The following is a 25,367-nucleotide window of genomic DNA, read 5'->3' as shown; positions in this document are numbered from 1 at the left end:
ACTGCCACCACTACCTGTAAACAATGAGGCCAACTTTGCCACTACATCAATTTCCTTACTTCGGTATGCCACGGGTTGCAAGCTGGTCTCTCGGACCTGTGTAAGGATTCCTGGAGCGATTCCTCTTTTTTCTGTGACATATAAAGAAAAGTCTTGCCCCGTTGGCAAGCTTAACACTGGGGATTGGGTTGGGGCCTTCTTTAGGGCCTGGAAAGCCACTTCTGCTTCAGGTGTCCTTCTTACTAAATGGGTATTGGCTTTCTGAGTTTCTTTAATTAGTGTATATAATGGCCTGGCTATTTCACCGTACCTGGGAATCCATATTTGGCAGAGAAACCTGTTATGCCAAGAAACCCTCTTAGTTGCTTTAGGGTTTGGGGATGAGGATAAGCCAGTATAGGCTGGATACGTTCCTTACTGAGGGCCCTGGTGCCTTGGGATAATTTTAGCCCTAAGTATTTAACCTGCTATGAGCAGAGTTGAGCCTTTGGTTTGGAAACCTTATAACCACAGGTGGCGAGGAAATTTAAGGGTGGCTTGGTGGCACAAGGTTTCTGAACAGGCGGCTAAAAGTAAATCATCCATGTACCAAAGGACAAGAATGTCCAGGTGTGAGAACTGGCTCAACTCTTGGCTAATGCTTGGCCAAATAGATGGGGGCTATCCCTGAACCCTTGGGGTAAAACAGTCCAGGTGAGTTGAGACATTGGGTTCGAAGGATCTTCAAAGGCAAACAAGAATTGAGAGTCAGGATGTACAGGGATATAGAAAAAGGCATCCTTAAGGTCCAGGACTGTAAACCACTCTGCTTCCTCTGGTATTTGGGAAAGCAGAGTATAAGGGTTAGGTACAGCTGGGTATGGAGGGACAACGGCCTCACTGATAATCCTGAGATCTTGTACTAACTTCCACTGTCCATTGGGTTTCTGTACTTCTAAAATTGGAGTATTGCAGGAGCTATTGCATGGTTTTACTAGGCTTTGGACTTTTAGTTTCTTAACAATATTTTGGAGTCCTTGTTGGGCCTCGGGTCTAAGGGGGTACTGCCTTTGGTAGGGAAAGGAGGCAGAATCCTTTAGTTTAACTTGAACAGGATGGGCATTCTTTGCTTGTCCATATTGCCCTTCTGTTGCCCGGACTTCAGGATTTATTTCTTCCTCAAGCACAGGGCAACAAGCAGGTGTTCCTTCTCCTATGTTCAGGTGTATAATTGCCCCTGCTTTTGCTAAAATGTCTTTCCCTAACAAGGGAGTGAGGCTTTCAGGCATAATTAGAAAAGCACGTGAAAAGAGTAAAGTTCCCCAGTCACAACTTAGTGGCTGGGAGAAGTATCTAGTGACTGGCTGTCCTAGGACCGCTTGGATAGTGACAGATCTGGAGGACAGTTGTCCGGGACAGGAGAGTAAGACTGAGAAGGCTGCGCCAGTGTCCAGGAGACAGTTAACCTCCTGGCTGTCAATGGTCAAGCATAGCCAGGGCTCTGTGAGGGTGATGGCATGGGCTGGCGCTTGCCCCGGGCACTCTCATTCAGGCTGCTGGATCATCTGGTTAGTGGCTTCTGACTCAGAGGACCTTCATCCCCTGGGGCAGTGGGCCTTCCAGTGATTCCCTTGACATAAAGGGCATGGACGAGAGGGTGGCTTATTTCTGTTTGGACAATCTTTTGTAAAGTGTCCTTGTAGACCACACTGGAAGCAAGCCCTATTAGGCATTCGATGTGCTCAGCCTTTCCATGTTCCAGAGCCTCCAAAGTCCGCTTGCCTGAGGGCCATGACTAAAGCGGTGGCCTTTTTCTTATCTTATTTGTCCCGTTCCACCTGCTCCTCCTGATCTTTATTATAAAAAACTGAGGTTGCCAAGTTCAATAGGGTTTTTAAGTTTTGCTCTGGGCCTAAGGTGGACTTTTGAGGTTTTTTTCTGATGCCTGCAGCTGACTGAGTAATAAACTTATCCTTTTAGATTAGTTGGCCTTCAATAGAGTCAGGTGACAGAGAAGTATGCTTCCTCAATGCCCCCCTTAGTCTCTCCAGAAAGGCAGTAGGATTTTCTTCCTTTCCCTGTGTTATAGTGGACATCATTGAATGATTTATAGGCTTCCTTCCAGTTTTCCTTAGTCCTTCTAGCATGCAAGTTAGCAAATATCTGCCACACCAATCTCCATGTTCTGATTCTGCGTCCCGGTGAGGGTTTACGCTGGGAACTGCATGCTGGCATGTGAGGAACTGTTCTCTTTCCTCTGTTGTCATCCTATCATTGACCTGACTGAGACACCAGAGATCGCCAAACTCTCGGGCTGCAGTTATGGCGGCACTTCTCTCATTTGAGGTTAGTGTTTGATCTAGCAGTAACATTTTATCTCTCCATGTCAGATTAAAGGATTATCCTAACCCTTGTAAAACATCAATATAGCCATCAGTGTTATTTGGGAATTTACCTAGGTCTATTTTAATTTGCTTTAAGTCTGACAGGGAAAAAGGTTCATACACTCTTACTGGGCCGAATTCTCCAGAATACATTTTAGGGGTGTTTTTGCCTTAGGGCATCTGAAAAAAAACACAAAAAACACAGGGATGCCAGCACCCCTAGTCATTTTCTGATGAGCATTAGTCTAGAGCGTCCTCTATGGTCCTAATGCTTATTCCTTTCCAGGGTGCGTAACCACCCATGGACCTCTGCTTATCGGATTAGTTACGCTCACCGAGGTAGCAGTCCTCCACCCCTTTTCCTGCCTTTCTTGACCGCAAAGAAAGGGGTCCAGGCTGCTGGATTCTAGTGGTCCTTTACCAGGGTGCCCAACATTGCCTTTGTGCTCAGGGGTGAGTCCTAGAGCTGGGGTGGGTTCCTGGGTATTTCATAACAACCCAGTTGCCCCATCAAGATACATTCCAATAAACAACAGTTCTTATGCGAATTCGTGTCAGAGAGGGTGTAGGTAACCTTTTGAGTCAGGATTGAGATAGAGTTTTTTGATTCTGTAAGTGCTTTAAGGCTTGGCTGAGTGCAAACAGTTCTAACATTTGAGCAAACCAATTATTAGGCAATTCTCCTAACTGCTTCCACAAGAGTCTCCCTATCAATTACTGAATACCCATTGTGTTTTTTTTCCTCAGTCACCTGGGAAGGACCATCTATAGTCCTGTCCTGAAGGGAGTTCCTGCTAGGTCTGGTTGGACCTTTGTATGATAATTAAGATTTAAATCCCCTCTTAGGAAATCTGCTGGGTTAAGGGAATTTTCAGTGGTTAAGGTTAAATCACCTTTTTCTAACAGAATAGCCCCATACAAGTAAGATTTGAGTTAGTAAGCTACCATTTGCTTTTTTGACTTAGGATAATTCTGAACTGGTGAGGTGTGCTCACAATGAGGTTTCCTCTAAAAGTTATTTTTCTACTTTCTTCTGTTAGCAAAGCAGTTGCTGCTACAGATTGAATGCATTTGGGCCCATCTGCAGGTTCCTGGATTAAGGATTTTTATTTTTATTTTTTATTTTTTTATTTTTTGAGACGGAGTCTCGCTCTGTCGCCCGGGCTGGAGTGCAGTGGCCGGATCTCAGCTCACTGAAAGCTCCGCCTCCCGGGTTTATGCCATTCTCCTGCCTCAGCCTCCCAAGGAGCTGGGACTACAGGCGCCCGCCACCTCGCCCGGCTAGCTTTTTTTGTATTTTTTAGTAGAGACAGGGTTTCACCGTGTTAGCCAGGATGGTCTCGAACTCCTGACCTCGTGATCCGCCTGTCTCGGCCTCCCAAAGTGCTGGGATTACAGGCTTGAGTCACCGCGCCCGGCCGAGGATTTTTAATAGGAAGGCTGCGGGTTGTCAGTGGTCTCAGTGTTTTCAGGCTATGCCCTTGTTTACACTGACAACAAGATAGTATTGGAGTGTTATAGGGTCACGGAGAAGACCTTCAATTATCAATTATAGGTTTTAAATTTACCCTGACTTTTAAAGGAATAGGGCACACTGTTTTTTCTTTAGTACTTCTATCTTTCTCTTTCTTTCTCTCTTTCTTCTCCCTCTTTGTCTCTCTTTCTCTCCCCTTTGTCTCTCTCTTTCTCTCTCTTTTCTCCTATCTCTTTACAAACTTGGCTAGCTCTTTACAAACTTGGCTAGTATGTAGGGAACAGGTACCACATAACTGCCCATGTCGAGAGCTGTATGCCTAAATTGGGAGGGACACCAGGGACAAGACTCCCTGGGTTCATAGCCTAGGGGTCTAAGGATGCAGTGTAGAGCTCCCTTAGATGCCTTTGGAGATACAACTTGCTAAAGCAAATCAAAGTCTGAACCATTAGTACCTAGGAGGCAAGGATGGGAGGAAGTAGATTCAGAGTAAGGAGAATTTTGGGGCTACACTCTCAACCAGCTAATGCCAGGAGTTCGGGACGACAGCTTTATGCCTGTTGTCACCTTCCCCAGGAAAGTTGAAAGTGGAAGCTGGTTCTAGGCAGAACAACGCTCCCAACTCACAAGGATTGGGGGTTGTTAGAAAGCCCTTTCCCAGGCTGGGTGCAGTGGCTTACACCTGTAATCCCAGCACTTTGGGAGGCTGAGGCTGGAGGATCACGAGGTCAGGAGATTGATACCATCCTGGCTAACACGGTGAAACTCCATCTCTACTAAAAATACAAAAAATTAGCCGGGTATGGTGGTGGGCGCCTGTAGTCCCAGCTCCTTGAGAGGCTGAGGCAGGAGAATGGCATGAACACGGGAGGTGGAGCTTTCAGTGAGCCAAGATTGCACCACTGCACTCCAGCCTGGGTGACAGAGCAAGACTCTGTCTCAAAAAAAAAAAAAAAAACCCTTCCCAGACAGCTTCACACCTGAGTGTTAAGTCCAGCGGCCACACTAATCATATTTTACCAGCTGACAGGTGCCTGGTATTTTCCTCCAATTCTAAGGAAGGATAGGATAGAATAGCAAGTGAAAGTAGTCCAGTATTACTCACCGCTTTGGATGTCCCTTCGTGGTCACCAAAATGTTACCGGTGAGGGGGTCCTTGTTATTAGAGCTCCCAAGATGGTGGTGGGTCACTTCTAAGATGGCGGCAAGCCTCTTATTCTCTGACCTGGGGTTCTTGGCCTCACAGATTCCAAGGAATGGAATCTTGGGCCATGTGGTGAGTGTTACAGCTCTATTAGAAGCTGTGGGTCACGGAAGAGAACCATGGAACCCAGCGACTAGTGTTCAGCTCAATTAGGATGAACCTGGGCACTTAGCCATGCAGGAACAAGGGCGAGCCTTTAGCGTGATTGGGAGCAGCAATGGGTACCTTGCTGGATCAGGAGTGGGGGAAGTCAGTGGCGGGTCTGTGACGGTAGCAAACAGCAGTGGTGGACGGCAAGTGGAAGCTCAGCTCAAGCCGTAACAAACATGGACCAGAAGAGTGTGCAGTTGCAAGATTTAATAGAGTGAAAACAGAGCTCCCATAAAATAGGAAGGGACCCAAAGGAGGTTGCCCATGTTAATTTTTAAAAGTAAAATTTGAGAAGTTTGGGCCTTTATTTCTTCCAGTATGTTTCTGCTCATTTGTTCTCTCTCCTCTTTGTCTGCGACACTTCTTACATGTATGTTGGGACACTTTAAATGGTCCCATAGATCTCTGAGGCTCTGTTTATTTTTCATCAATCTGTTTTCTCTCCGTTACTTGGATCAGATACTTTCTGTTGATATATTGGTAAATTAACTGATTCCTTCTTCTGATACCTTCAATCTACTATACTTTTGGGCCCATCTAGTGAATTTTTCATATCAGTTATTTTGCTTTTCTTCTCCAGAATTTTTATTTGGTTCTTTGCTATGGCTTTTGTTTCTTATTGATATTTCCTATTGCTGGATCATTATATTTTTCTTTGATTTTTGAACATCATAATAACTTCTTGAAATCTCTGCTAAATCCTATATATCTGGCCCCATTCAAAGTCAGTTTGTAATGACTTCTTTATTCCCCCTCTGTGAGTATGGGCCATACTTTCATAATTTTTTGCATATCTAGTGATTTTTAATTAAATACTGGACACATGAGCTAATATAGCAACTCGGGGTTCTGTTTTATTTTTCTGACGATTGTTGTTTTCTAGCAATTTGTCTGGGATTAAACTGCAGATTCTCTCTTCTCTGTGGTGTGTAGCTACTGATACCTCTGCTCAGCTTTTTATTCTTAATTTTTAGCTTGACTTTCTGCAAGTTGCCCTCATGTCTGCTTTAGTTTAGTGGACAGCCTATACTTTAGGAGAGGTTGTGTTAAAAAATCTGAGTCTATAAGGATTCCACCCCCTTCTGCTCAATCTGTTTGTGAGTCAGGGAATGCTTTCGGAGTTATAGCCAGTTCTCAAATCTCTGGCTTTCACTTTTTGCTAGACTCTCTTGGATTTCTACTATACACAGGTCAGAGAGAGAGATGTAGAGTGCTTATACCTTCTCAGATAATTCCATTAAATTTTTGGCTGGTCCACTTCTCATCCCAACTAGAACTACAAACCGTGGGGTTTTCCCCATTCACGTCGGACTAAGTCTGCCACATTTAGCTGGCAAAAGTGGTTTTCTCTTCCCACCTTGGGTTGAGCCTGCCCTCTCTGGAGGAAAGCTGCTGGTTTTTATAGCTGAACCACCACTCTTGCCAAGCTGTGTCCATGTTATGGGTAGAGAGGAATGGGGAGTCATCACTGGCAAACAGGTCATAGTTTCCCATTATTCTTACCCAAAGTTTTGGAGACTTTTCATGAATAAATGCTTTTCAACTTGTTGTCTGCCTTTACTCAATTTCTGGTGCACTGAAATGGCTGTGTTTGATAATAGAAAGCTTCCCTCCCTTTAGATCACTTTACCTTCTTCTATTTATAATGTTCATAAACATATCATCTACATATACTAGAACCACAGTGTGTTATGACTTTTGCTTCTTTTATCAAATATAATTTTAAAAACTAAAGAGAAGGAAAGCTTGTTATATTTATTCATATTTTTGTTGTGTTCTTCCTTTCTTCTTGTCTTTCAAAAATTCTTATTTAACATTTTTCTGCATAGAAAAGTCCTGCAACTATTCTTTTAGGATAGATATGCTGGTGATAGATTCTCTTCATTTTCCTTCATCTGAGACTGTCTTAATTTTCATTTCATTCCTCAAGAATATTTGTGCTAGATATAGGATTCTGTGTTGACAATTCTTTTGTTTTAGTAGTTGAAAAATACTGTGCCATTTTCTCTGGCCTCTGTGGTTTCTGATGAGAAAGCTACTGTGAGTCAAATTATTTTCCTTCTATAGGTAAAGCGTAGTTTCTCTCTCTCTCTACTTTCAAGATATTTTCTTTGTCTTTAATTTTCAAAAGTTTGATGATTGATCTGTCTTGGTGTATTTTGGGGGGTTTATCTATGGGAGGGTTTACTCAGTTTCTTGAATTTTTAGGTTTTTGAGTTCCCAGTATCATCTCTGCACACTGGGTCCTGAGTGACAGAAGTGACCACCAGAAGTGATGCTTTATCCCAAATTCATCCTTTTGAACTTTGTGCTTCCAGAGAAGTGGCACTACCTTCAAACTCAGGTCAGGGTCACTGGCTCACTGCTATCTCCAGTTTATAATTTAAAATCCAGAGAGCTCCCAAGAGCATGAAGCTCCTTCATCAGTGTTTCCACAGTAAATTATGCCCCAGATCAGGTTCAGAAGTTGATGAAATGCCAATTTGTTCCATGTAGTCCAAGCAGTCTAGTCAGGTTATGAGATTTGTTTGGACAAAACATGGAGCTCTAACATTTGTAGATTCACAGTGTGACTTCTTGGTTTGAGTCATAGTTTTGGTACACTGAATTTTCCTATTTATTTGAGGAAAAGAAAAGGAGAGACTCATTTAATCAAGACCAAGTATTGTATTATTAACAAGCCTAGATAACCTCCAAAACATAAGGCTTCCATTCATATTTGTTCTCTAGAAATTTTTTCTCTGTATCTGATAATGGTGGTCAAAATTCAGTCTAGAGATGACCTCAAGGTCTCTACCTCCTGTTTGGAAGTTGTCTAGGAAATCCCTTTGATAACTTACATGAGATTCATATTTTAGAATCATAAAGATTTGTTTCATTTATTACCCATTTCTTTGTGGAAATAATTCCCTCACTTGTCAATCAGTTATAAGAAGGACTCAAAATGTGCTGTGGGAAGAATGCAATCTCTGTACCTCCAATCTCACCATTTGCTTGTGAGATCAATGTTTTAACTCCTTTAAGCATATGTATTTTCTTATTATTCTAACCTACAAGTGATATATGCTTGCGTTACTTTTCTCCTGGTTATTTACAACTAATTGTGAAGTAAATGAATTTAGCCATGTTTAAAAAATTTTAAGATGTCAGCAGGCAAGTGATAGAGGTTTTTTAATAGAAGTTCTCTTAGCAGCATGTTAAAAATAATGCTGAAATAATATCTACCTAAATGGTTGCTCCTAGCAGTCTGATGCCAAAATCTAAACAAATCAAGAATTTTTATATTTGGAGTGATGGTTGTACAAACATCACAGTATTCACATAAATATGTTGTATAAGTTAAATTATTTAAGTTTATTATTAAGTTATTATTCTTCCCATCCAAAATATTTTTTAAATCCTCAGACAACTTCATTGTAGTTTTAGTTATTACAAACGAGAGCAATCTTTAGCAAGTTTGGAACATGAAAATAATAGCTTATTTAGGCTAACTGTTGAATTTGTTTCATATTTCAGTTCACCCTTGAACAATGTGGGGATTATGGGCGCTGACCCTCATCAAAAATTAGCATGTAACTGTTGCCTTCCCCAAAACTTATCTATTAATAGCCTACTATTGGCCAGAAGTCTTACTGATAACATAAACAGTTGATTAATACATATTTTGTATGTCATATGTATTCTATTTTGTATTTTTATAATTAAGTAAGCTAAGTAAAGAAAAGATGATTAAGAAAATTGTAGAGAAGAGAAAATATATTTACAGTACTATACTGTATTTATGGATACTGTAAGTTTATGTTGTCTGTTTGTAAGGTGAATTGTCCATCTGAAATGGTGGGCAGCTGCAGCTGCAGACCTCAATTTATGGTACATGTCAAGCAATTCACCTTTTTCTTGTAATGGCATGACTTTTCTCTGCTTCTTGGGAGCACTTCCAGCATCACTAGTGGCACTTTATATGGATCCCATGGTGTTATTCAAGGTTTATAGTATTGCACTAAACACAATGAAAAATATGTGAGAGCCATGAGAGATCAGTTTTAATGGTGACACACAATTTACTGGAAAGATGAACTGCTCACACAGAGATAATTATCATCACACAGTGTTTTAAGCGGATGCTTGCAAGACTTGAGCTCCCCACAATGGTAACAGAAGGTAGCTATGAAATCATTACAATAGTACAGTATGTTCTACAGTGAATTTGATGAAGTTATGATTTAATACTACATCTTTATGTTTATTTCCATTTCTCTCAACTGCATATGGCACTATGTATAGTCTATGTTTGTGTAAGTTTTGATAAATTTTGACTTTTTATAATAGACTTACATATATTTTGTTAGTAAATGATAAAATAGACTAATATCTACGTATATTTTATGCATTCATGACATACCTAACTTTTTCTTAATATTTTCAATATTTCTAGGCTACATGGTTCATCTGCATGTTTTTTCAAATTGTTGCAAATTTCTAAAAATTTTTAAAAAATGTATATATTTTTTGAAATCCACATATAAGTGGACTCTCAAAGTTCAAACCTGAGTTGTTCAAAGGTACTTGAATTCTCTCCAGCCTTTCTCTTTCTGTCCTTAAACACATCAACTATCCTAGCATTTTAAATGGAGTTCCTACCAATTATATTCAGAGAAACACAGTATGAGCATGAAAATTACCTATATGGAAAGTGACTTATCACTTCATAGAGATTTTTTTAAAGTAATTTCCTTTAACTTTACTGGGAAGGAGGTTCTATGCAAAAATTTTATTTCCTGGCGTACTCTTAAGCTGCTGTATGTGTTACGCTTCTTACCAAAGTTCAGGAGGGCACTATCTGTTTCCTCAGGATGGTGTCAAAATGGAGTGTTGGCAGTGTTCCTTATGTGAAGTAAAGAGATAACAGCTAGAAAGCTAATTAAAATAGAGTAGACTTGCTTTAAGGAAGTGGGCAAAACCTTTTCCTTCCCAGAAAAATTTCCTACTCCCACCCACTGCAGAGACTTGAAACAATAGAGTCAGCAATAAGAATGGCAACTTTATGCTCCCTTTTATGAAATTTCTAATTTTGTATCCTTAAGTCTCTACCTCATTCTGTGTTGTCTTGGGTAGGCAAGAATTGACAAATACTTATTTTCCTAGTAGTGGTACAGTTAAAAACAATCTCCCCTCCTCTAATGTTCCTTTTCAGAAACTTTATTCCAGCCAAGAGTGACTTCACGTTGGGAGGATCTTAAGACAATAACAGCGAGATAGCCCTAGAGGAAATAATTGCCTTTTGTTTCATGAATTTCTCTGACTTAGTGATATCCTGATTCCTGATTTGTAACAAGTCAGAAACACTGAAATCTCCACTTAGGAACATTAATAATATTTTCCCTAATTCACTGGATTTGATTATTGCACACAGAAGTTATTCTTCACAGTATTTCTTTCTTTCTTTTTGAGACAGGCTATCACTCTGTTGCCCAGACTGGAGTGCAGTGGCAAGATTACAGTTCATTGCAGCTTCAGTCTCCCAGGCTCAAGTGATCTTCCCACCTCAGCCTCCTAAGTAGGTGGGAGTGCAGCTACGTGCCACCACACCTGGTTAATTTCTGTTTTTTTTGTTGTTGTTGTTGTTACAGACAAGGTCTCGCCGTGTTGCCCAGGCTGTCCTCAAACTCCTGAGCTCAAGTGATCTTCCTGTCTCAGCCTCCTGAAATGCTGAGATTACAGGTGTGAGCCACTGTGCCCAGTCCCAGTATTTCCCACTATAGTCAAATGGTGCCACCACCATTTGGCTTATATTTCTACATTAAAAGGAAAGTGAAAAGAGAAAGGACAAAGAATCAATCATAAACTTGGGCATAATTACTGGGTCATCAAAAATGTTAAAGCATATGAAGACAAAAGAGGAAGTTGTTGAAAAAGTAAAGTTCAGTGAAAAATAAAAGGAAATAATGGGGACAAACTATGACTTTATTAGAAACTGATATATAATTAGAATGTAGATTTTTGGTGAGGGATTAGTAGTAAGAAAATAATTGTAAGTAAACGTGTGTTATTCATTTATACCCATTCTTATTTTAAAAAAGATATGTGGTGGTGAATATTTATGTAGACATCTTCCTAATTGAAAAACACAATGAAACAAAAATAGTGGCATTTCTTTTTAACAGTGTTGTGTTTAACAATAGAATTGCTTCCTATCTGTATGGAAAAGTGAAGGTATACTACTACCTCACACTTGTATAACCTTTGTAATTATAGAGCATTTTCACATTCTTTTGATTTTCATAATAGCTTCATTAGGTCAATAGATCTTACTCTATTATGAAGGTGGAAAAACAGCCTGTGCTGCTAAAGACTTGCCTAAAGTGAAGTCATTAATAATTATCAGCACCAGAACTAGAGTTCAAGTCTCCTCTTATTTAGGATTTTTCTTCAACTGTTTGGACTCTCAGGTAACTTTTCCAAGATCTTTTCCAGTTTCTCTAGTTTTAGCTACTATATAAACATGTCATAATATTTTTATAGCCAAACAGTGCTGTCTGAGATTTTAAATCTTGAAATTTGAGAATGCCTGAAGGCTAGTGTGCTGGATATTCTCTGTTCATTCTCCATCCTCCTCCGCCCTGCTCTGGGTCCTGGGAGACTGGCCAGAGTGAACTGCATCAGGGGGCTTCTGGTTAGGTTCAGCAGGAGATTGGAGGCTGGGAGCAGAGCAAGATCTGGTATTTATTCCTCAGCTCCTTCCCTGCTGGGCCATGGACTGGCAGTGGCTGTATTCTTTAACTGAAGATGTAGCCAACCCTATGAGCCCCCTCCCCATGTCCTCAGCCCTCACCATTCCTTATGCTTGGTGGTGGCTTCTTCTTTTGAAAATACCTGCCACTCTCTACCTGATGGCTTTTTCTGGCCGTAGAAACATGCTCAGCCCATGTGCAGGACCTGCCAGAGGTTCTGGATAGATGCTTCCTCCAGGGAACACCCCTTAATGAATGATGTGTAGGAATTGGTGGATAAATATCTCTGTTTCTGTTCCCCTGAGTTGGAATAGCTATGAGCTCTATTCTACACCCATTTCACGGTGGGTCCCTATCAAGACAGAGCCCCAGATGCACTCAGTGGTGATCTCCTAATCTATGCATTCTGTGTTGGCTTCTTTCCCTGCCCTGTCTCATTTACCCACTTACTTCCAGTGCCTCCTGGAATTGCCATCAAAATTAGCTAGTAGTGTGCAAATCCTTGCTTCAAGTTCAACTTCTAGGGGAACACAATCCAATATAGAAGCCATAGCTTGTATAAGACAGCTGCCTCCTATAGCCATAGCTTGCTCTACACATTCAGGGAACCTCTTCCTCCTCTTGTCTCTTCAGGCTAGGCGTAGTCACAGAAACACATTGTTGCTAGCACCAGAGGATTCACCATCCCTTGTACATACAGCTGCAAGATAGACTGGGCAGTGTAGTCTTTATAGTGAGTGTGGCTAACATTGGATATTCTTTTTTTTGAGACAGAGTCTCGCTGTCACCCAGGCTGGAGTGCAGTGGTGCAATCTCGACTCACTGCAAGCTCTGCCTCCTGGGTTCACGCCATTCTCCTGCCTCAGCCTCCCGAGTAGCTGGGACTACAGGCGCCCACCACCACGCCTGGCTAATTTTTTGTATTTTTAGTAGAGATGGGATTTCACCGTATTAGCTAGGATGGTCTCAATCTCCTGACCTCGTGATCCACCCGCCTTGGCCTCCCAAAGTGCTGGGATTACAGGCGTGAGCCACCGCACCCAGCCAACACTGGATATTCTTTTAGTTAGGAAGAAGGTAAGAATTAGAGGAGTGGACATCTTGTTTTTTTTTCAGACAGAGTCTTGCTCTGTGGCCCAGGCTGGAGTACAAAAAACATCTTGGCTCACTGCAACCTCCACCTCCTGGGTTTATGCTGTTCTCACGTCTCAGCCTCCTGAGTAGCTAGTATTACAGGCACCTGCCACCACGCCCGGCTAATTTTTGCATTTTTAGTAGAGACGGGTTTCACCGTGTTGGTCAGGTTGGCCTTGAACTCCTGACCTCACGTGATCCACCTGCCTTGGCCTCCCAAAATGCTGGGATTACAGACGTGAGCCACGACATCCGGCCAGAGTGGACATCTTTTAGTAACTGCAACAGAGGCATGTTTCAAATACTATCATTTTTTGAGACACATGAGATAATGAAATGATTGACAACAATACTAATTAGGCCAGCAATGATTACAGTGCTATTGCCACCATAATGTCAGTACAAGGTTGGGGTTATTGGTTGCTGTCAGGATGGTGGCTGTTAGAGAAGAGCTTGTTCTGCCCTGGCTGTATTCTTCATGGAGGCGAAGTTCTTGCAATTTTTCTGTAGTGCCGACCTGATGACACACTAACCATGTACTTCTTAGTTACAACAGTTTTTAAACACCCAGCCGCCTAACTTACTTTGTTTCTCATCTCAGGCATTGCTGTGACAATATTTATACTCAGTTGTAGCAAAAATAAAAATTTTCTTTTTACATATCAATGAAAATTTGTAGGGGCTGCTGGGAGGGATTTGCTCTCCCAAATGCAGTGGTCGTGAATCCCCATGTTAGGTATTTTAGGAAATATAAAATAAGTAATAGATAGACTCTTCCCTCTGGGACTCCAGGTTTGGTAGTAATGGAGGATGGGGTGAGGAGCGAAGAGAAATTCTGTGTGGGAGGAAATGATAACACAAGCGTGAGTGGTGGAAATCTTTGTTAAGATGTTAATCATTGTGGGTTCCCAGTCCTACACTGGCTCATTGTCAACATTATGCAAGCTTCCCTAAAGAAATAAGGTAATAGGGAAGAATAAAGGGGTACCTTTGAAGACCAAGAAAGAGTGGAAGTTTTGGGTCACTGGGAAGGGATGAAGGTTGGTGGGCCTATGGGTAATAGGGACTCTTGCCTGTTCTGTGGTCATGTCCTGCTGGGTAATACGTCAGAAAGGACAGCTACATGGTGTCTCAGAGATGCTCCACTCCAAGCACCAGGGCATCCAGCTGAGGCAAAGTCCCCTCACCACACTCCCCCTTTCCTACTTAGCATTGGAACAGAAAGGTTGGGCAGTGAGAATATCAGACGGGATCAAGGTAGGTGCGAGATTAGAAACCGTTCTCCCAGTTTCTATAGATGCACTTTCCCCAGATTCTGGTGTAAGCCAAGGAGGTAAGAGGACTCCAGTAATGACGGTTTGAATTTCCTGCCAGTTCAGAGAGCCAGAGACTTGAGATGAATTTAAGTTGATACAAAAAAAACAAAGAGCAGAATTTTGTGGACACCTACATGTGGTGGAGTAAGATGGAATTTGCTCCAAGCATAAAAAAACAGAGACAAAAAGGGCAGAATATGGCAAGGGCTCTAGGGGAGGCTAAGCAATGGAATGTAGCTATAATAAATCATGACATGTTATTTGCAATTTGGGAACATTGCAGTCTCTTCTCCACAGAGCTTCTTCCAACTGGGCAGAGGAAAGAACAGTTCAATGGAGAAGGGAAGGAATGATTTTCTCTTGGATTCTTTTCTTGCTTGCTCCAATTTCATAACATAAAGTACAATAACAAGTAACTGTACATGTAGTAAATGTTTATTAGTCAAGTATTAAGAAAATAGTCTGTTAATTCCTTCTTTTATGGTAGTCATATGTCACGCTGATTTTTATGTCACAAAATCCGTATTGCCCATCCTCTGGATTATAGAGACAGGCACAACATTGTTTGGTGTCAGTGTCAAGGCATCATGGCACACACGGTGAAGATCCCTTCGCCCTTCTATTTCTCCATCTCATAGACTCCTTTGTTATTCTACAGGCTTCAGAGCAGAGACCTCCGTGCAATTTCTGTTTTTCCTGGAAGAAATTACAGTTGGGTGGGTAGGGTTACAGGTATTTTCTACATAGAATCTGTATTTCCTGGATTCCAAAGCACTTGATGAAAATAGATTTTTTCTTTCTTTCTTTTTTCTTAGACGGAGTCTTACTCTGTCTTGCCCAGGCTGGAGTGCAGTGGCACGATCTTGGCTTACTGCAGCCTCCACCTCCAGGGTTCAAGCGATTCTCCTGTCTCAGCCTCCTAAATAGCTGGGACTACAGGCGTGTGCCACCACACCTGGCTAATTTTGTATTTTTAGTAGAGACGGGGTTTCATCATGTTGGCCAGGCTGGTCTTGAACTCCTGACCTCAGGTGATTCACCCCCACTGGGTCTCCCAAAGTGTTGGGATTACAGGCGTGAGCCACCATGCCTGGCAAAAATAGATTTTTAATGTTTGGAATTCAAGATGTGTCTTTCAGTCAAAGTCAAAAGAAATCTATTTGTTTCCAGAGAATCTCAAGTTATGCTGTGTTTGTCATTGTGTACAAGTATGCTTAGTATTTCATGGAAGATATCATTTAATCTGATCACCAATGCAGATAAGTTATTTGTAACAGTATTTGATGCAGGTAAATTTTAGTTCTGGACCTCCAATTGGCTTTTAAAATCTTTTGAATATTGAATACAATTCAGCAAAAACTAAACTTTATTTATTGATTTAATTTTTTTCTTTGTTTGAGATGGAGTCTCGCCCTGTTGCCCATGCTGGAGTGCAATGGTGCGATCTCAGCTCACTGCAACTTCCACCTTCTGGGTTCAAGTGATTCTCCTGCCACAGCCTCTCGAGTAGCTGGGATTACAGGTGCACACCACCACACTTGGCTAATTTTTTATATCTTTAGTAGAGACAGGGTTTCACCATGTTGTCAGGCTGGTCTCTAACTCCTGACCTCAGGTGATCCACCCTCCTTGGCCTCCCAAAGGGTTGGGATTACAGGCATGAGCCACTGCGCCCGGCTGACTTTATTTTTTAATGTGGAAGATTGCCTGATCTAGCTGAACAATGAATTTTAAAACAATAGGGGTTGTTATGTACTTTGGGCTATATTAGAAAATTTTCAAAGTTTTTGTTTGTTTGTTTGTTTGAGACGGAGTCTCACTCTGTTGCCCAGACGGGGAGTGCAGTGGCATGATCTCAGCTCACTGCAATGTCTGCCTCCCTGATTCAAGGAATTCTCCTGCCTCAGCCTCCAGAGTAGCTGGGATTACAGGCTCATGCCACCATGCCAGGCTAATTTTTGTATTTTTAGTAGAGACGGGGTTTCCTCATGTTGCCCAGGCTGCTCTCAAAACTCCTGGCCTTAAGTGATCCACCCACCTCAGCCTCCCAAAGTGCTGGGATTACAGGTGTGAGCCTGTAATCTGGCTAGAAAATTTTCAAAGTTTTGAGCAATGTATTTGACCAATTCGTGTGCTGAAGAAGAGTTTTGCTTGGGAATGGTGGATGTATTAAAAGTTTCTAGCTAACCTTTTCCCCTAAAATGTTTATTGAAATGTTTAATATTTAACAGAAATAATATGAAAATATATAAAGAAAAAGTTAATAACTCCCTTTCCCACCCCTCCAGCCATTTTCTCTTCTGTTCCTCCCTCAGAGGAGGATTCTTGTCCATCTTTTTTCATGCTCTTGCATGATGTGCATATATAGATTTTTGTTAAAATGTAGCAATGATGGTTGCACACACACCCCCTCAGATCTGTTTACTATTTCTGTGTACTCCGACTCCTTGTGTAGTTATCCTCCCAACAGCCCAGCCCTGCATCACTTTATGAGCAAATGACCTTCAGGTTACTGGAATGTGCTTCATTTGTGCACACCGGAGGCCATAAGTACCTACGAATTTATGCTTCCACCCCCCAACCCTTAACTAATGACTGATAGGTACAAAAGTATAAGCTTCAGCTCTTGCCCCCGTCATCAGTATAATTTGGTCAATCACTCCAGGTAGTTTCCCAGCTTTGTTTTGCTTTTTGACACTAAAAACAATGCTATAATATAAAACTTTCTACGTATATTCTATATATTTACCAAAAGCATTTCTTTTGTGTGTGAAAGACAGTCTCCACTTGAGTCTACTAAAGTTGAACTAAGCCACTTTCTACAATATTGAGATAAAGTGTTGGAGCTGGAAGTATGAAGAAGGATTTATGGGGGGCTAGGCAAATGAAGCTTTGTCCTTTCAACAAGTATTTACTGTCCTCCTACTATGTGCAGGCTCTGTGTACAGTCTACTATTCAGTGCAGGACAAAACAGAAATGGTTCCTGCCCTCACAGAGCTCGTCTAGTGGGGGAGTAAGATATTAAGCAATGATGTCATGAGTAAATCTTTGCAAATTGAATAAGTGCTATGAAGAAGGAATAGAAGGTGCTCTGTGAGAATTAATTGGGGGCCTAATTTAGAAATGGAAAATCCTCTCTGGAGAATTGACAGTAGAAAAAAAATTAAAACTTTTTTTTTTTTTTGAGACGAAATCTTGCTCTGTCCCCCAAGCTGGAATACAATGGTGAGATCTCAGTTCACTGCAAACTCTGCCTCCTGGGTTTGAGCAATTATTCTGCCTCAGCCTCCTGAGCAGATGGGATTACAGGCGGCCGCCACCACTCCTGGCTAATTTTTTTGTATTTTTAGTAGAGACGGGGTTTCACCATGTTGTCCAAGCTGGTCTTGAATGCCTGACCTCAGGTAATCCACCTGCTTCGGCTTCCCAAAGTGCTGGGATTACAGGCTTGAGCTGCTTCACCCGACCTAAAAATTAAAACCTTTTCCCAATGTTTAAGTTATTTACACAGCCCTAAAATTCATTCTAAAGAATTTTATTTTGTATTTATTTGAATTGAATAGATTTGGAATTGAGCTTTGCTCCAACTCACAATGGCTGCGGAATAGCCACCTTTGCTGCAGAATTCCTTTCAAACCCTTATGATAGAACAACAGGAAATCTGTAAGTATAACAGGTGGCCAAATTAGCTGGAAAAATGTTTGACTTGTAAATGTATCATGCTGGGGTACCTGGAGCATCTGAATCCCACCACCGCCACCACTCTGTAAGAGGAAAACCTGATGGAACAAATTAATTGAGGGCTGGGACTTCTGGGGTAGGGAGAAAGGAAGGGAGGGAAGATGAAGGAGACCAGGAGAGGATCTCAATGTCCCGAAAAGTCCGTGGCACATGGTAGGTGTCCAGTAAATATTTATTGAATAAATGATTGCATGAATGATGCTCAGCAGGGGTATATTGCACATGGACTGCCCAGCAGCCTCACAGGGAGAAAACGCTGTTTTGCATTAGCCCCTGGTATCTCTGTGTGTGTATGGTAGTCTGATGATGCCTGCCTTGATTTCTAGATGGTAAGGGCTCAGATAAGAATATGAACCAGCTTTTCCCAAGATGGGGTAATTGTCAGATATTACTGAAATATGGCAGTAGGCATACCTAGGGCCAAAACAGAAGTGAGGGAGGCCCCTTGCTTGGCCAGATCAGGAGTCACTGTCCAGAGGCTTAGATCCCATCATTTTCCTGCACCAAAGCTGGATGTAGAGGGCAGTCAGCAGAGAGCCAAGGACTTGTGTGTGGTCAGGGTCAAGAAAGGCAAAATTGGTCAGAGAAATGCGTACCCTGTTGGTGAGATGGAGAAGACTTATTCCTTCTCACCTCAAACAAAGACTCACCGTAAATACGCTATACATAATCATGATGATCTCCTGACTATTTTGAGTAGCTTGCCAGAAGGGTAAGATGAGAAAAGAGATCTAATTTACATTTTTAAAAATGGCAATTAGAGGGAGATCACAATAGCCAAAAAAGATTAGCTATTTATTAAGCACATATGCACACTCTGGTTTAGGTGCTGTGTGATATTGGAGGATTTAGATGGGGAGGAGAGAAAAAGAATTTGCACTCAGACTCCAGAATTTGAAATCACACGTTGGATTGTATACACAGGTATACTTCAGAGATATTGCAAGTTCGGTTCCAGACCACCATAATAAAGCAAGTTACACAAATTTTTTGGTTTCCCAAGGCATATAAAAGTTATGTTTACATTATATTATAGATTATATTATAGTCTATATTTGCAAAAGTACAATGTATATACCTCGATTAAAAATACTTTATTGTTGGCAGGGTGCGGTGGCTCACGCCTGTAATCCCAGCACTTTGGGAGGCCGAGGCGGGTGAATCACGAGGTCAGGAGATCGAGACCATCCTGGCTAACATGGTGAAATCCCGTCTCTCCTAAAAACACAAAAAATTAGCCAGGCGTGGTGGCGGACACCTGTAGTCCCAGCTACTCGGGAGGCTGAGGCAGGAGAATGGCGTGAACCTGGGAGGTGGAGCTTGCAGTGAGCCAAGATCACGCCACTGCAGTCCAGCCTGGGTGACAGAGCTAGACTCTGTCTCAAAAAAACAAAAACAAAAACAAAAACAAAAGAAAAACTTTATTGTTAAAAATGCTACTGATCATCTAAACCTTCTGTGAGTTGTAATCTTTTTCCTGTTGGAGGATTTTACCTCTATGTTAATGGTTATTGACTGATCAGCATGGTGAAGGTTAGGGTGGCTATGGCAATTTCTTAAAAGAAGACAACAGTGAAGTTTGCCTCATCAATTGACTCTTCCTTTTATGACAGATTTATCTGTAGCATGTGATGCTGTTTGATAGCATTTTATCCACAGTAGGACTTTCAAAATTGGTGTCAGTCATCTCAAGCCCTGCAGCTGCTTTATCAAGTAAGTTCATGTAACATTTTTTTTTCTTTCTTTTCTTTTTTTTTTTTTTTTTGAGGCGGAGTCTCGCTCTGTCGCCTGGACTGGAGTGCAGTGGCCAGATCTCAGCTCACTGCAAGCTCCGCCTCCCGGGTTCACGCCATTCTCCTGCCTCAGCCTCCCGAGTAGCTGGGACTACAGGCGCCCGCCACCTCGCCCGGCTAGTTTTTGTATTTTTAGTAGAGACGGGGTTTCACCATGTTAGCCAGGATGGTCTCGATCTCCTGACCTCGTGATCCGCCCGTCTCGGCCTCCCAAAGTGCTGGGATTACAGGCTTGAGCCACCGCGCCCGGCCCATGTAACATTTTTTTAAATTATACTTAAAGTTCTAGGGTACATGTGCACAATGTGCAGGTTTGTTACATATGTATACTTGTGCTATGTTGGTGTGCTGCACCCATCAACTCGTCATTTACATGAGGTATAACTCCCAATGCCATCCCTCCCCCCTCCCCCCTCCCCATAATAGGCCCCGGTGTGTGATGTTCCCCTTCCAGAGTCCAAGTGATCTCATTGTTCAATTCCCACCTATGAGTGAGAACATGCAGTGTTTGGTTTTCTGTTCTTGTGATAGTTTGCTGAGAATGATGGCTTCCAGCTGCATCCATGTCCCTACAAAGGACACAAACACATCCTTTTTCATGGCTGCATAGTATTCCATGGTGTATATGTGCCACATTTTCTTAATCCAGTCTGTCACTGATGGACATTTGGGTTGATTCCAAGTCTTTGCTATTGTGAATAGTGCTGCAATAAACATACATGTGCATGTGTCTTTATAGCAGCATGATTTATAATCCTTTGGGTATATACCCAGTAATTGGATGGCTGGGTCATATGGTATTTCTAGTTCTAGATCCTTGAGGAATCGCCATACTGTTTTCCACAATGGTTGAACCAGTTTACAATCCCACCAACAGTGTAAAAGTGTTCCTATTTCTCCACATCCTCTCCAGCACCTGTTGTTTCCTGACTTTTTAATGATTGCCATTCTAACTGGTGTGAGATGGTATCTCATTGTGGTTTTGATTTGCATTTCTTTGATGGCCAGTGATGATGAGCATTTTTTCATGTGCCTGTTGGCTGTATGCATGTCTTCTTTTGAGAAATGTCTATTCATATCCTTTGCCCACTTTTTGATGGGGTTGTTTGTTTTTTTCTTGTAAATTTGTTCGAGTTCTTTGTAGGTTCTGGATATTAGCCCTTTGTCAGATGAGTAGATTGCAAAAATTTTCTCCCATTCTGTAGGTCGCCTGTTCACTCTGATGGTAGTTTCTTTTGCTGTGCAGAAGCTCTTTCGTTTAATTAGATCCCATTTGTCAATTAATGGCTTTTGTTGCCATTGCTTTTGGTGTTTTAGACATGAAGTCCTTGCCCATGCCTATGTCCTAAATAGTATTACCTAGGTTTTCTTCTAGGGATTTTATGGTTTTAGGTCTAATATTTAAGTCTCTAATCCATCTTGAATTAATTTTCATATAAGGAGTAAGGAAAGGATCCAGTTTCAGCTTTCTACTTATGGCTAGCCATTTTCCCAGCACCATTTATTAAATAGGGAATCCTTTCCCCATTTCTTGTTTTTCTCAGGTTTGTCAAAGATCAGATGGCTGTAGATGTGTGGTATTATTTCTGAGGACTCTATTCTGTTCTGTTGGTCTATATCTCTGTTTTGGTACCAGTACCATGCTGTTTTGGTTACTGTAGCCTTGTAGTACAGTTTGAAGTCAGGTAGCGTGATGCCTCCAGCTTTGTTCTTTTGACTTAGGATTGTCTTGGCAATGCGGGCTCTTTTTTGGTTCCATATGAACTTTAAAGCCGTTTTTTCCAATTCTGTGAAGAAACTCATTGGTAGCTTGATGGGGATGGCATTGAATCTATAAATAACCTTGGGCAGTATGGCCATTTTCACGATATTGATTCTTCCTATCCATGAACATGGAATGTTCTTCCATTTGTTTGTGTCCTCTTCTATTTCACTGAGCAGTGGTTTGTAGTTCTCCTTGAAGAGGTCCTTTACATCCCTTGTAAGTTGGATTCCTAGGTATTTTATTCTCTTTGAAGCGATTGTGAATGGAAGTTCATTCATGATTTGGCTCTCTGTTTGTTTGTTACTGGTGTGTAAGAATGCTTGTGATTTCTGCACATTGATTTTGTATCCTGAGACTTTGCTGAAGTTGCTTATCAGCTTAAGGAGATTTTGGGCTGAGACGTTGGGGTTTTCTAAATATACAATCATGTCATCTGCAAACAGGGACAATTTGACTTCTTCTTTTCCTAACTGCATACCCTTTATTTCCTTCTCCTGCCTGATTGCCCTAGCCAGAACTTCCAACACTATGTTGAATAGGAGTGGTGAGAGAGGGCATCCCTGTCTTGTGCCAGTTTTCAAAGGGAATTTTTCCAGTTTTTGCCCATTCAGGATGATATTGGCTGTGGGTTTGGCTCTTATTATTTTGAGATACGTTCCATCAATACCGAATTTATTGAGAGTTTTTAGCATGAAGGGCTGTTGAATTTTGTCAAAGGCCTTTTCTGCATCTATTGAGATAATCATGTAGTTTTTGTCTTTGGTTCTGTTTATATGCTGGATTATGTTTATTGATTTGCGAATGTTGAACCAGCCTTGCATCCCAGGGATGAAGCCCACTTGATCATGGTGGATAAGCTTTTTGATGTGCTGCTGGATTCGGTTTGCCAGTATTTTATTGAGGATTTTTGCATCGATGTTCATCAGGGATATTGGTCTAAAATTCTCTTTTTCTGTTGTGTCTCTGCCAGGCTTTGGTATCAGGATGATGTTGGCCTCATAAAATGAGTTGGGGAGGATTCCCTCTTTTTCTATTGATTGGAATAGTTTCAGAAGGAATGGTACCAGCTCCTCCTTGTACCTCCGGTAGAGTTTGGCTGTGAATCCGTCTGGTCCTGGACTTTTTTTGGTTGGCAGGCTATTAATTATTGCCTCAATTTCAGAGCCTGCTACTGGTCTATTCAGGGATTCAACTTCTTCGTGGTTTAGTCTTGGGAGAGTGTAAGTGTCCAGGAAATTATCCATTTCTTCTAGGTTTTCTAGTTTATTTGCGTAGAGGTGTTAATAGTATTCTCTGATGGTAGTTTGTATTTCTGTGGGGTCGGTGGTGATATCCCCTTTATCATTTTTTATTGCGTCTATTTGATTCTTTTCTCTTTTCTTCTTTATTAGTCTTGCTAGCGGTTTATCAATTTTGTTGATCTTTTCAAAAAACCAGCTCCTGGATCATTGATTATTTGGAGGGTTTTTTTGTGTCTCTATCTCCTTCAGTTCTGCTCTGATCTTAATTATTTCTTGCCTTCTGCTAGCTTTTGAATGTGTTTGCTCTTGCTTCTCTAGTTCTTTTAATTGTGATGTTAGGGTGTCAATTTTAGATCTTTCCTGCTTTCTCTTGTGGGCATTTAGTGCTATAAATTTCCCTCTACACACTGCTTTAAATGTGTCCCAGAGATTCTGGTATGTTGTATCTTTGTTCTCATTGGTTTCAAAGAACGTCTTTATTTCTGCCTTCGTTTCGTTATGTACCCAGTAGTCATTCAGAAGCAGGTTGTTCAGTTTCCATGTAGTTGAGTGGTTTTGATTGACTTTTTTTAGTCCTGAGTTCTAGTTTGATTGCACTGTGGTCTGAGAGACAGTTTGTTATAATTTCTGTTCTTTTACATTTGCTGAGGAGTGCTTTACTTCCAACTATGTGGTCAATTTTCAAATAAGTAAGATGTGGTGCTGAGAAGAATGTATATTCTGTTGATTTGGTGTGGAGAATTCTGTAGATGTCTATTAGATCCGCTTGGTGCAGAGTTGAGTTCAATTCCTCATGTAACATTTTAAATCCTTTGCTGTCATTTCAACAATGTTCACTGCATTTTCCCCAGGAATAGATTCCATCTCAAGAAACCAGTTTCTTTTCTTATCTATAAGAAGCAAGTCCTCATCTACTCCAGTTGTATCACGAGATTTTAACAACTCAGTCACATCTTCAGACTCCACTTCTAATTCTAGTTTTCTTGCTATTTCCACCTCATCTGCAGTTACTTCCTTCACTGAAGTCTTGAACCCCTCCAAGTCATTTATGAGGGCTGGAATGGACTTCTTCCAAATTCTTGTTAATGTTGATATTTTCACCTCCTCCCATGAATCACGAATATTCTTAATGATATCTAGAATGGTGAATTCTTTCCAGAAAATTTTTGATTTACTTTGCCCAGATTCAACAGAGGAACTATCTATGATAGCTATAGCCTTGTGAAATGTATTTCTTGAGTAATATGACTTGAAATTACTTCTTGATCTGTGGGCTGCAGAATGAATGTTGTGTTAGCATGCATAAAAATAACATTCATCTTCTTGTACATCTCTATCAGAGCTCCTGGGTGATCAAGTGCATTGTCAATGGACAGTAATATTTTGAAAGGAATATTTTTTTCTGAGCAGCACACATCAACAGTTAGCTTAAAATATTCAGTAAACCATGCTGTAAACAGATTTATGGTCATCCAGCCTTTTTTGTTCCAGTTATAGAGCACAGGCAGAGTAGATTTAACATAATTCTTTTTTTTTTTTTTTTTTTTTTTTTGAGACAGAGTCTCTGTTACCCAGGCTAGAGTGCAGTGGCATGATCTTGACTCACTGCAACCTCCACCTCTTGGGTTCAAGTGATTCTCGTGCCTCAGCCTCCCGAGTAAGTGGGACTACAGGCATGCACCACCAAGCCCTGCTAATTTTTTGTATTTTTAGAGATGGGATTTTACCATGTTGGCCAGGCTGATCTCGAACTCCTAACCTCAGGTGATCTGCCTGTTTTGGCCTCCCAAAGTGCTAGGATTACAGGTATGAGCCACTGTGCCTGGCCAACTTAACGTAATTCTTAAAGGCCCTAGGATTTTCAGAATGGTCAATTAACAATGGCTTTAACTTAAAGTCACCAGCTTCATTAGGCCCTAACAAGAGAGTCATCCTCTCCTTTGAAGATTTGAAGATTGACTTCTCTCTAGCTATGAAAAACTCTACTGGCCCCCAGAGGATGAAGGGCCTAATATGGCATCCAAGATGGCATCTTATTCTAAAAGAAGGCTATTTCATCTACATTGAAAAGCTGTTGTTTCGTGTAGCCACTTTCATCAATGATCTTAGCATGCTCTTCTGGATACCTCGTTGTAGCTTCCCCATCAGCACTTGCTGCTTCACCTTGCACTTTTACATTATGGAGATGACTTATTTTCTTAAACCTCATGAACCAACCTCTGCTTGCTTCTGACTTTTCTTCTGCAGCTTCCTCACCTCTCTCAGTCTTCATAGAACTGAAGAGAGTAAAGGTGCTGCTCTGGATTAGGTTTTGGCTCAAGGGAATGTTGTGACTGGTTTGATATTCTATCCAGAACACTCAGACTTTCTCCATATCAGTAATAAGGCTGTTTCTCTTTCTTATCATTTGTGTGTTCACTGGAGTAGTATGTTTACTTTTTTTAAAGAACTTTT

Source organism: Rhinopithecus roxellana, chromosome 11, assembly GCF_007565055.1.
Source record: "Rhinopithecus roxellana isolate Shanxi Qingling chromosome 11, ASM756505v1, whole genome shotgun sequence".
NCBI classification, from domain to species: domain Eukaryota; kingdom Metazoa; phylum Chordata; class Mammalia; order Primates; family Cercopithecidae; genus Rhinopithecus; species Rhinopithecus roxellana.
The sequence above is the reverse complement of the archived record's forward strand: the minus strand, read 5'-3'. Positions refer to the sequence as shown.